General features: G+C 35.2%; 2 pseudogenes; one reads left to right on the top strand and one right to left on the bottom strand.

Annotated features, from left to right (window-relative positions):
- The first annotated feature begins 3082 nt into the window (after positions 1-3082).
- Positions 3083-3861, top strand: LOC138072353 (olfactory receptor 4P4-like; annotated as a pseudogene).
- A 4631-nt stretch (positions 3862-8492) lies between these two features.
- Positions 8493-9426, bottom strand: LOC138072352 (olfactory receptor 4P4-like; annotated as a pseudogene).
- Positions 9427-12758: the final 3332 nt, after the last annotated feature.

Below are 12758 nucleotides of genomic sequence, written 5' to 3'. Positions count from 1 at the left end.
AAAAGAAGATAAAAACTTACACTTAAGACAGAAGAGAAAAAATATTAAAGATAAAAAGGGGTACAGATAAAATAAGGGAATGTACTGATATAGAGATTCATCACTCTTCTGCCTCCATTGCTACTCTGCGTAATAAGTATTTAGTGAGTAATTTAAAAATCAAAATGTTTCAATATAGAAAATCTTAGTATCAGAGGATCCTGAATGTCAAGGTAGAGCAAACTCTTTCAGGAAGATTGAGAACAGGATAAACAGTTACACAGAGAGCAAATACAATTACTTTAGCCAAGAATTGGTAGAGGTGTTAAGAGAAAACTTTGAAGCTATTGGGAAACATTCAGCTTATTCATGACTTTTTGTATGAGACAACTTGGTTAGAAAGAAATAACAAAAACAAAACAAACAAAAATAACATCTCCCTAGAATCATAAGACTAGTTTGTACCTGACAATCAAATTAGCAATATCTGGATAGTGAAATAAAATTAAAACAAATCTAAAAACAGTCTTTAGTATTTATCAGTATTTACTCAAATTGTTAAGTATTTGGCTTCCTTTTTTATTTAAAAAAAATAAAATGATCACTGGACACTTATTTGGATTAATGGCTCAATTTATATGAAATGTTTAAAACTTCTTCCAGGAAATATTAGGTATTATTATCATTACTTATCTTTTGTGTCTGTGAAAGACCTGTAATAAAAATCAATTTGATATGAATTGCAATGGCTTCACTTTTAGCTATTAATATCTCAGCACACTTTTGTTTATTTTTTATTATACTATAAGAGATACTCAATCTATACACAATGATATGAAGAAAAACAAAGTGAAAGAGAAAATAATTGTTGTCCATTCTACCTGCACTACCATGAAATATTTATATTTATACTAGAAATGCTCATATTAAAAAGGAGAAATTTGTTGTCATAAATAATGAATTTGTCTTAACAGCAATTTTTGTCATTGTAGTTTATCATATGAAATGTTCTCTTTAAATCACATAAATATGAAAATGAGGATCTTGTATATTTAAAATCAGTAACTTTAATATTAACAAAGGAAATTGGAAATAATGAGGAGGTATTAGAAATGTAAGTTATAATTTAAATAGCATGATTATGAAGTCTCTGATATTAAGTTGGAGGCTGTCAAGGAGGGACATTTAAGGGAAAAAAAGGAAGCTAATCAAGTATTCTAATTATTTGCCCATTTTGTTAAGATAGCATCTAGTTAACATGAGAGAGACAGATTTTCAAACTATCCTGCCTATGAATTAATGGAATGTTTCTACTCATTTTTTTTTTTAAGTTAGAATATGCTTTCCTCCAGGATCATATGAGCAAATTATCAAAATGATCTTAAATTCTTGGACTAAAAATATGCTTCTAAACTATAGAAGCATATTGGAAAATTAATTGGAAATGAAAGTATCTACAACTTAAACTAAAACTATTTAAGACAAGTAACTTTTATTTATTTTTCTGATTATAGAAATACTAATACTATGCATAATCTAAAAAATATTTTCTTGGGATATTTATTTATAAAATTGTCATTATTTATTTAAAAAATCATTTTAACCTAAAAGATTACAAATTAGGGACATTATAATTAATCAAATTATAAAATATTCTATTATAAAAATTATTGAAGCCTGATCCCTATAAAGCAAGTGCCATTCACTTCTATATTATTGTTATTAGTCATTTTAGCAACAGTTGTTTCTCAATTTTATGTATAAGTACTGTTATTTTTCCTAATTTAAATTTAAAAAAAATGTCACAGCTACTTTTGCTTCACCTGATACAGTATTTTCTTTACTGTTCTCCGCAATGCTTGTAAATATATCAGATTTTTTTTCCAGAATCAGGGCTTCTTCTTGTCCAGTCTCTAAGCGTGCCCGAATCTTTGTGACCTCATGTACTGTAGCACACCAGGCTTCCCTGTTCTTCATTGTCTCCTGGAGTTTGCTCAAATGCATGTCCATTGAGTCAATGATGTCATCCAACCATATAATTTTCTATTACCCCCATGAATCTTTCCAAGCATCAGGGTCTTTTCCAGTGAGTCATCTCTTCACATCGGGTGAACAAAATTTTGGAACTTCAGCTTCAGCATCAGTCCTTCCAATGAATATTCAGGGTTGATTTCCTTTAGGATTGACTGGTTTGTTCTCCTTGCTGTCCAGACTCTCAAGAGTCTTCTGCAGCATCACAGTTTGAAAGCCTCCATTCTTTGGTGCTCAGCCTTCTCTGTGGTCCAACTCTTACATATGTACATGACTACTGGAAAAACCATAGCTTTGACTATATGGACCTAAACTGATAAAGTGAAATCTCTTAAGCTGTCTAGGTTTGTCATAGCTTTTCTTCAGTTATGCAAATGAGTCACTTGTCTTGTGTGCAAGCAACTCACTGATAAAAATAATAATGATTTAGTGCAATATTTAAAAAAAAATCACATTCCATAAGAAAATTATCAGCACTTTAAATAAAGACAGGGTTCTTTCCTGCAATTGCACAACTTACCTTTCTCCCTTCACTTTAAGTACGCTTGTTTGAATCTCCTAAGCAAACAAGCTGCTTCAGGAAAAGAAATGTATCTTTCCTAAGCTCACTTTTCATCCCATACATAAGATGACTGTGCATGTTTGTTTATACTAGAGCAAATGTACTTATTAACACTATTCTCTTTCACTCTAGAAAATAATCAGATCTGGTATATTAAATGGCAAGATTTTCATGCAAAGTTTAGAATTAACTGTTTAAAAGTGCAGTATAGGAAGCTGATTTACAAAATGAACATATATCTCCAACACTCACTCTGATTGACACCATGCATAGTCAATATTTCTCATGCAAACCTGTCCTTTTTTTCCAGGCAAACTCACTGAGTCTTCACTGTATTAGACCATGAAATATACCAATGACATCACTGAATTCATTCTCTTGGGGCTTTCCCAGAACATGAAAATCAAACATATGTGCTTCCTACTATTCTTATTTTGTTACATAGCTATTTGGATGGGAAACTTGCTCATCATGATTTCTATCACATGCAGCCAGCTAAATGGTCAACCCATGCATTTCTTCCTTAATTACCTTGCTCTATTAGATCTGTGTTATACCTCAACAGTGACACCCAAGTTAGTCACTGGCTTGCTGGCAGAAACAAGCACAATTTCATACAGTGACTGCATGGCACAGCTTTTTGCTATGCACTTCTTTGGGGGGACTGATATCTCTGACCATCCTCTCTGGTAAGAGGATGGCCTCTGGCCGCTATGTGGCCATCCACAGGCCCCTGCACTGCACCGTCATCATGAGCAGGCACAGACTGTGCCACGGTCAGTGCTTGTTGTACTGGGGCATTTCTGCACTCCTTTGTCCAAGGTCTCCTCACCATTAACTTACCATTCTGTGGTGCCTATTAAATAGATCGCTATTTCTGTGATGTGTATCCTTGGCTGAAACTGGCCTGCATGGACACCTATGGAGTTGGTATCCTAGTGGTGGCCAATGCAGGCATAATGAGATTGGTGATCTTTGTGGTCGTGATGCTGTCCTACATTTTTATATTATACACCATCAAGGCTTACTCTACAGAAAGCCGGTACAAAGCTCTTTCCACTTGTAGTTCCCTCATCACAGTTGTGGTTCTGTTCTTTGTGCCTATTCTCTTCATTTACATTAGAACCAACACAACGTTTCCAGAAGACAAGGTGTTTGCTCTCTTCTACACCATCATTGCTCCCATGTTCAACCCTCTGATTTACAGTCTCAGAAATGCAGAGATGAAGAATGCCCTGAGAAAGATGTGGTTCCAGAAACCATTTTTGATTGCAAGGCAAATCATCTGAAAGCTACTTTGCCTCCTCATTACACATCCTATTCAAGTGATATTTGCATATTTTAGTTTAATAAACAATGGAACTTACACTAGAAAATCTAAGCATAAACACTAGCATTAGTTGAAATCCTTTCTTCTATCAATCCACATTTCTTATTAACATCTTCCCCTAGTAATAGGAGTCATCATTTCCTTGTTGAAGTTACACTTTGCTTTGATTTTTTTTTTCTCTTTCCATAAGTCACTAAATGGAGGTTACCATTCTAATCTCCCCATACTTTAGTTCCATGAAATGAATCTCCAAATGTACATAAGCTACAGTCATGTTGATCATCCCAGACAGAAAGTCCATAGAACCTTGCTATACTCCCTGCAGTCTCATAAAAAAAGGAGTATCTGAAATTTAAAGTCTTATTTTCTACTCATCTGAGGACTTCCCATATTCATTGCAACTCTTTGAAAAGCAAAAATGTAGGAACTGAACAACAAAAATATGATTTATGTGAAAATCACTATATAAAAATTGGAACATGTTTCTAAAGTGATTTTAATGAAATCATCGTAAAAATGACAAAAATTAATAATGATATAGCCTTTTACCATAACAATATCCTCATATATACTGATAAATTCGTTTGGAAATAAAAAGGGTAGCTATATGATTTATTGCTCAAATTGAGACAATTTGAGTATAAAAAGAGGAGTTCTGCTAATAATTATGCTGAAATAATGGACATAAAATGGGATTATATCAAGTAAGTAGGATGTCTGCCCACTTTTCAATGTCTGAGATGTATGGATACTCTTCTAGTGGAAAGGTTAGTGGCAGGAACATTTCAGAATCTGTATGTTATCTTAGTTGAAGCCAATGGGGTTGTAAAAACAGAAGTAAATGATGGTAAATGAAACTATTCAACCTAGTGTATACTTTTGATTTTCCATTACCATCACGTTGCTGTGCCCTCCTTCAGGGGATCTTACCCATCGAGGGATCCAACCCAGGCCTCCTGCATCTCCTACATTGCAGGGATATTCTTTACTAATGCCATCTGGGAAGCCCAAAACAAAGGGTACACATTTTCAATTTCTATAGAATTTCTATACGTTTTGATATCCCTAGATATATACAGAATTAAGAAGCATTTATTTTCAAATAATTGAATTTTTTCTTAATTCTTTAATAAAATAAGATTCATTGGACATCATGAAAATAATCCAAAGTGAAGAATAATGTATTATATTGCACATGTATAAGGGCTTCCAAGGTGGAGCTAGTGGTAAAGAATCCACCTGCCAATGCAGGAAAGGGAAGAGATGTAGGGAGGATCTCCTAGAGGACGGCATGGGATCCCACTCCAGTATTCCTGCCTGGAGAATTCCGTGGACAGAGGAGCCTGATGGGCTATGGTTCATAGGGTCACAAAGAGTCGGACAAGACTGAAGCAACTTAGTAGCAGCAGCAGCACATGTGAAGGGAAAAAAGAAAAAATATATATATATATATATTATATATATATATATATATATATAATATAAATAGATAGATAGATAGATAGACTGAATATGTAAATGAATCCATATAGGGAAAGACAAAATAATGTCATAGCACAGTGTATAATGAAAAATTTCAGAGGAATTCAAATGTGGAAATAAGGGGAATATTCATATAGGTACTAAAAATTAAAAAAAAATGTTATTAGAGCAATTGATAACCTAGCTAATTCTATGAAATATTATGAAGTCTACATCATGGTGTATGATAGTTTGCATTAGTTCATTAAAGGTACCTTGAAGCAATGAGAAAATTATTAACAAGTATTTTAGTTTTTAATACCTTACCTTAGGTTTAAAGAGTTTGTTTTCCAATAAAATTATTATTATAAAATGTTGAGTTACTCTAAAATTGTACTAATAGTAGAGATGGCAGTTATGATTCAAGTGATTTATTAAAATATGAGTTTAGTAACAAGTGAACAGGAAGCATGCAGATAAATAATATCTTACTAAGTAAGGGGCCATGAAAAGACCTTATTGTTTTTTTTTTTTTTTCTCTCTCTATTGGTTAGAGATATTAGTAACTAGCTCATAAGCTAATTGTGATGCTGAAAGGAAATGTGTAATATCATTCTTAGAAATTGCTCAAAGTTGCTTTGCTATTGTTCTTATTTCTAATGTTGTATTAGAAATATATATCTTATTTCTAATAATAATATTAGAATGCAATTCTAAAATTTCTGTAAATTAATTTGTGAAATGAGAATCTTATAATAAACATTTTATTTTTACTTTTTTCATTTTATTAGAAACATAAGCAGAAGATTTATGTGGCTTATGTTCATGCATGTTTAAGTAACACTATAATAAAATATGATTTCAATCTTCACAAGATATATGTGATCATTTTTCTTCTAAAGCTCTATAAGCTCTAGTTCTGAAATATTGATCTAATTATCTGTTATTTTACAGATGTGTAAATTAAAACTCAGCAGATAAAATTCTTTCCAAGCATCAAATGGCAAAGTACAGTTAAGACAGTTAAGTAGTCAGGTTTGTGTGTGTGTGTCTGCTAAGTTCCTTCAGTGGTGTCTTTTTGTGACCCTATGGACTATAGCCTGCTAGGCTCCTCTGTCCATGAGATTATCCAGGCAAGAATAGTGGAGGGGCTTGCTATGACCTCTTCCAGGGGATCTTCCAGACTCAGGGATTGAACTCATGCCTCTTATGTCTCCTGAATTGGCAGGTGGGTTCTTTATCACTAGCACCACCTGGGAAGCCCCCTAAGTAGTCAGGTAAGGGAAACGAAAAACCATAAAATTGAGGGAAACACTCAAAGTTTTATTTAAAGCTTTTCAGCAAGGAGGAAGTCATCATAAAGGCAGAGATCAAAGATTTCATCCTCAATCATGACATGTATAAGTAGTTCAGTTCAGTTCAGTTACTCAGTCATGTCCGACTCTTTGTGACCCCATGGACTGTGGCATGCATTTATAGTAGAAAAGGCAGAAAATAGAGTGGAATGGGATTATCAGACTAAATAAAACTGAGGAACACCTGGTTTAGTTTTTAAGCAAAATAAATATTTGGGTAAATGAATCTTACTTCTTCAAAGATAGTCTTAACTCCATTAAATTCCGTCAGATAATTGCTCAAAAATTCTATTTTTCTCTCTCTACCATATATATATGGTATATATATATATATATATATATATATATATATATATATATCTCAGACTTCCCTGGTATCTCAGCTGGTAAAGAATCCACCTGCAATGCAGGAGACTCCTGGTTGATTCCTGGGTCAGGAAGATCCCCTGGAGAAGGGATAGGCTACCCACTCCAGTATACTTGGAACTTCCTGATGGCTCAGTTGGTAAAGAGTCTGCTGCAATGTGGGAAACCTGGGTTCAGTCCCTAGGTTGGGAAGATCCCCTGGAGGAGAACATGACAACCACTCTGATATTTGGGCTTGGAGAATCCCCATGGACAGAGAAGCCTGGTGAGTTATAGTCTATGCATCCACAGAGTCAGATACACCTAAGCACAGTAGCAGAATATATATATATTCCCATCACTGAGTCTGATCTATATTTTGTTAAATAGTATTTTAGGATTATTCTACATTTGAATTTAGATAGTAAGTGAAAATATTTTACTTTGAGATAAATCATCTATTTTGAGGAACTAAGGGATTTATATTTTATTCTTTTTTGTAGCAAAGTCACTTGTGGTTTATTTATCCCTTGATCATATATACTTTATCCCAAACCAAGTTAAAATAGCATGAGTTTATGTGTGTGTGTGTGTGTGTGTATATATATATATATATATATATATATATATATATATATATATATATTCCCCAATACTTACAATATCATTTCACAAACAGATCGCAGAGTGACTTGCTTTTCAGACTATACGACTTGCCATGTAGACTATTAGACTGGACTTTATACTATGTTCTACTTAGATCTATATATTCTCTTCACTAAAGTAAAATAATAGCAGCTCACAAATACACACACACACAAAAAAAAAACTCTAGGTATTTGATTAAAAGAAATCTAGAGTTGTAGGATACGAGGCTAGGTATATAGTTCTGAAAGCAGTTTGCAGTATGCAATTGTTCCTATTTTCCTATAACTGCCTTTTTGTTGTTGTTTAGTCACTGAGTCATGTCCAGCTGTTTTGCATCCCCATGGGCTGTAGCCCACCACATTTCTCTCTGCATGGGATTTCCCAGGCAAAAAACACTGGAGTGGGTAGCCATTTCCTTCTCCAGAGGATCTTCCTGGCCCAAGGATTGAACCTGTGTCTCCTGCATTAGCAGGAAGATTCTCTAACTGGCAGCATCATTCTTTCTCTAGATTTTTCAGTGTGTTTTTACTCTGTAAAAAGTTTTCTTTTATTTTTCTTTCTTTCTTTCTTTCTCTTTTTTTTTTAGCAAAGAGGATTATTAGGGAAAAGTGAAACCAAGGAAAATGCATTGAGAGGAAAATAAAGAAGGAACCACTGAAGGCAAGCTGTTGTTGAAGGCTTGGCTTTTACACATTCTAACTGATTTTCCCATTAGCAGGAGAGAATCAGCAACAGAGGGAGTGATGAGAAGACAGTCACTGGAGTCAAAGACGAATGACCTTCAAGTCATTAACCTTCCTTCCCAGAACCTTTTATTGCACCATACTCTTCTTATGGAATTTTTCATCTCCACGTTTCTAAGTGTGTAGATAAGCGGATTGAGCATTTGGACAATAATTGTGTAGAAGAGCGTAAACACTTTATCTTATGGTAATGTTGTGGCAGGTCTAATGTAAACAAAGATGACAGGTACGAAAAAGAGAATCATGACTGTGATGTGGGAACTACAGGTGGAAAGTGCTTTATGGTGGCTTTCTGAAAAATATGTGCACACATTATACAAAATCAAAATGTAGGAGGCCATCAAAACCACAAAGTTCACCAGTCCCATCAAGCCAGAATTGGCAACGACAAAAAGCCAATTTTGTATGTATCAATGCAAGCTAGTTTCAACAAAGGATACACATCACAGAAATAGTGATCTATTTCATTGGGGCCACAGAAAGGTAAAACAATCTCAAGAAGAAAGAGACCAAGAGAATGAAGTCCCCCTGCACATGATGCTATGAGAATTGAGTGATGTCTTTGCCTGCTCATGATGATGGCATAGTGGAGAGATTTACAGACAGCCACATAACAGTCATAGGCCTCCCTGTGAAGATGACAACCTCAATCCCCCCAAAGAAGTGTGTGGTGAAAAGCTGTGTCATGCAGATTTTATCGGAAGTGGCCTTTTTCTCCATCAGAAAGTCAGTCATGAGTTTGGGTGTCACAGTGGAGTTGTAGAAGAGATCTGAGAGTGTAAGGAAGTTAAGGAAGAAGTACATGGGTTGGGTGATTAGCTGACTGCATGTAATAAAAATCACAATGATCAAATTCCCCAACCAAATGGCCAGGTAACAGAATAAGATAAAGAAAAAGCAGAGGATCCAGACTTTCTTGTCCATAGACAGTCCCAAGAGAATAAATTCAGTAACGTTATTTCTATCTTCCATGCTCTGATGTTCAAGAAAGTTGTCTGAAATGACAAAAGCAATGAAACTAATCATTGATGAGAAAATGGAAACCTAGTATCTACTTAAAATGGCACCAATTCCTTTTAAAGGCAAGTTATTTTGAGACCCACTGAAATCATTTTCATTTAATACAACTGTTTTGAATATCTAGTACTAATATTCTTCTAAGAGCACAGTGATAAATTAGACAAAGTTCCAGTTTTTATATAATTTAAATTATTTTGTGAGGAAGCAAGGAATTATTTTTCAAGAATAAAAAAAAAAAGAGATAATAGTGTTAAGTAGTGTGACATATAATGTGCCAATTTAGGATGTAAAATAGAGTTAACTACAGAATTTGCTTGATTAAGTGGTTTCTAATGAAATCACAAAATTGGTGTAGAGTGTGTGGGTATGTTTTGCAGTACTTGGTGCAAAGTCAATGTTAAATAAATATCAATTAAATAAAAAATTGGAAAGTGAACAATGTGTTATAATTTTGAAGGAATAATACAAGAAATAATCAATCATCCTTTATTAAGGTAATTCATGATAAAACTGAAGAACAAATCATTTTTGTGAGTGGACTCATAATCCTTTTTGACTTTTAAGTTAAAGTTAGTTAAGTCGCTCAGTCATGTCTGACTCTTTGTGACCCCGTGGGCTGTCGCCCACTAGGCTCCTCTGTCCACGGAATTCTCCAGGCAAGAATACTGGAGTGAGTTGCCATTTCCTTCTTAAGGGGATCTTCCTGACTCAGGGATCTGACCCTGGGATCTATCCCAGGTCTCCCGCAGATGCTTTAACCTCTGAGCCACTAGGGAAGCTGTTTTGACATTTAAGAGGAAATAATTCCTTCATTTGAAATACTCCATGAAACTTTCATATTTCTTAAACTTCATTTGTAGCATCTCTAGGTTAATGTATCTACAACTCTGATCTTCCTATTTGTCTATATTTCGTTTGCAAGATTATCTCCTCTTTCAAAATAAATTAACATTCAGAAGTTATTTGACTTACATCTTATCAGACTGTAATTATAGTTGCCTAGTTTGGAAATAATATACTGAGAAAAGGGCTCCTCTAATTCCAATGTAATTCCCCCAAACACATTACAATAAACAAGATGTAGCACTTCTTCCTTTAATTTATTAGAGAATTCACTCACACAATCTGCATGACTATATAAAAGAATCTCTTCAGCTATCTAAAATAGAAACAGTTATACCTGTATTCAGGTAATCATCTGGCATATACACTACATAAGTAGGCAAAATACCTAGTTTTTTCCTCCCATTCTATTGCTTAACTGTTCATTCACTAGGATCCCAGGCTTCCATTCATAAAATAAAAGTGATTAGATAATCTCTGAAGATCTCCCCAGGTTCCAATAATGTGTGACTTCTGATTCTCCATTAATTTGGGGAAGACATCTGTTTATCTCTCTCCTGCCTTCCCTTCTCTGCTACACTGATACAGTCTCTTGATACATTGAGACTGTAAAAAGTAACAAATACAGTGTTAATTTCATTACTATGTATGTGTCTCAGTTTACTTCTTTGTAAAATCAAGGTAAAGATAATATCTCTTTATATGGTGATTTTTGAATAATTAGTTTCTAAATATGAAATTTCTTAAAGCCATATCTGGAAAGTACTATATATTTAATAACTATTGGCCATCCTCAACAATTACTAAGTGCTTCCCTGGTGGCTCTGATGGTAAAAATCTGCTTGCCATGAAGGAGACCAGGATTCAATCCCTGGGTTGGGAAGATCTTCTGGAGAAGGGAATGGATACACACTTCAATCAGAGAAGGCAATGGCAAACCACTCCAGTTTTCTTGCCTGGAGCATCCCAGGGATGGGGGAGCCTAGTGAGCTGCCGTCTATGGGGTCACACAGGGTAGGACATGACTGAAGTGACACAGCAGCAGCAGCAGCACACAGTTCAATAAATATTTTTGCCTGTAGAATTCCATGGACAGAGAAGCCTGGTTGGCTACAGGCCATGGGGTCACAAAGAGTCAGATACAACTGAGCAAATAACACACACATAATTACTAACTATAAGATCAAGGCCTCAGAGAAAATGTAAGTAACCATCTCAGGAATTGGATCTTGTACTGTCCTTCCCCGAACAAGATAGGAAATATTATTAATATTAATATCAGAAACTTCAGAGATAACACAACTCTGATACTCAAATGCAAGAGTCTTCACCTCCTTAAATATTTTTTCCTTTTTGCTTAAAATAAGCATGTGGTGCCTAATTTACAGGATTACTGTGGAGTGTAAATAAGCTTACATATCCAGAGCTTGATGCTCAAGAAGATGTTAGTTTCCCCTCCTTCCTTTTGGAACCCCCATATTGTTATAAATTTAGGAGGTCCTCACACTATTTGAGTGGTAGTTCAGTTCAGTTCAGTTCAGTCGCTCAGTCATGTCCCACTCTTTGCGACCCCATGAATCGCAGCACGCCAGGCCTCCCTGTCCATCACCAACTCCCGGAGTTCACTCAGATTCATGTCCATCGAATCAGTGATGCCATCCAGCCATCTCATCCTCTGTCATCCCCTTCTCCTCCTGCCCCCAATCCCTCCCAGCATCAAAGTCTTTTCCAATGAGTCAACTCTTCACATGAGGTGGCCAAAGCACTCGAGTTTCAGCTTTAGCATCATTTCTTCCAAAGAAATCCCAGGGCTGATCTCCTTCAGAATGGACTGGTTGGATCTCCTACCAGTCCAAGGGACTCTCAAGAGTCTTCTCCAACACCTCAGTTCAAAAGAAATCAATTCTTCGGCACTCTGCCTTCTTCACAGTCCAATTCTCACATCCATACATGACCACAGGGAAAACCATAGCCTTGACTAGACAGACCTTAGTCGGCAAAGTAATGTCTCTGCTTTTGAATATGGTATCTAGGTTGGCGATAACTTTTCTTCCAAGCAGTAAGTGTCTTTTAATTTCATGGCTGCAGGCACCATCTGCAGTGATTTTGGAGCCCCCAAAAATAAAGTCTGACACTGTTTCCCCATCTATTTCCCACGAAGTGATGGGACCAGAGGTAGTAGATTCTTGCAATTAAGGTTATGAGTTCTGGACCTACATGGAATGAGATACTGGCTCCAAAATTCACTTGGAGCATAATCACAGATAAAATATATAACCTCAGCTTCTTCATCTATAAAATGAATAATACTGTAATTAACTCTGAGATCTGCTGTAAAGATATGATGAGTTCACTTATATAACAGCTTAGGACAGAAACTGGTACATATTAAGATAAAACATTTAGTAAACATTCATTGTCATTGAATATATTTATATTTA

The sequence above is a fragment of the Capricornis sumatraensis genome, unplaced genomic scaffold (genome assembly GCF_032405125.1).
Source record: "Capricornis sumatraensis isolate serow.1 unplaced genomic scaffold, serow.2 scaffold10, whole genome shotgun sequence".
NCBI classification, from domain to species: domain Eukaryota; kingdom Metazoa; phylum Chordata; class Mammalia; order Artiodactyla; family Bovidae; genus Capricornis; species Capricornis sumatraensis.
The sequence above is the reverse complement of the archived record's forward strand: the minus strand, read 5'-3'. Positions and strand labels throughout refer to the sequence as shown.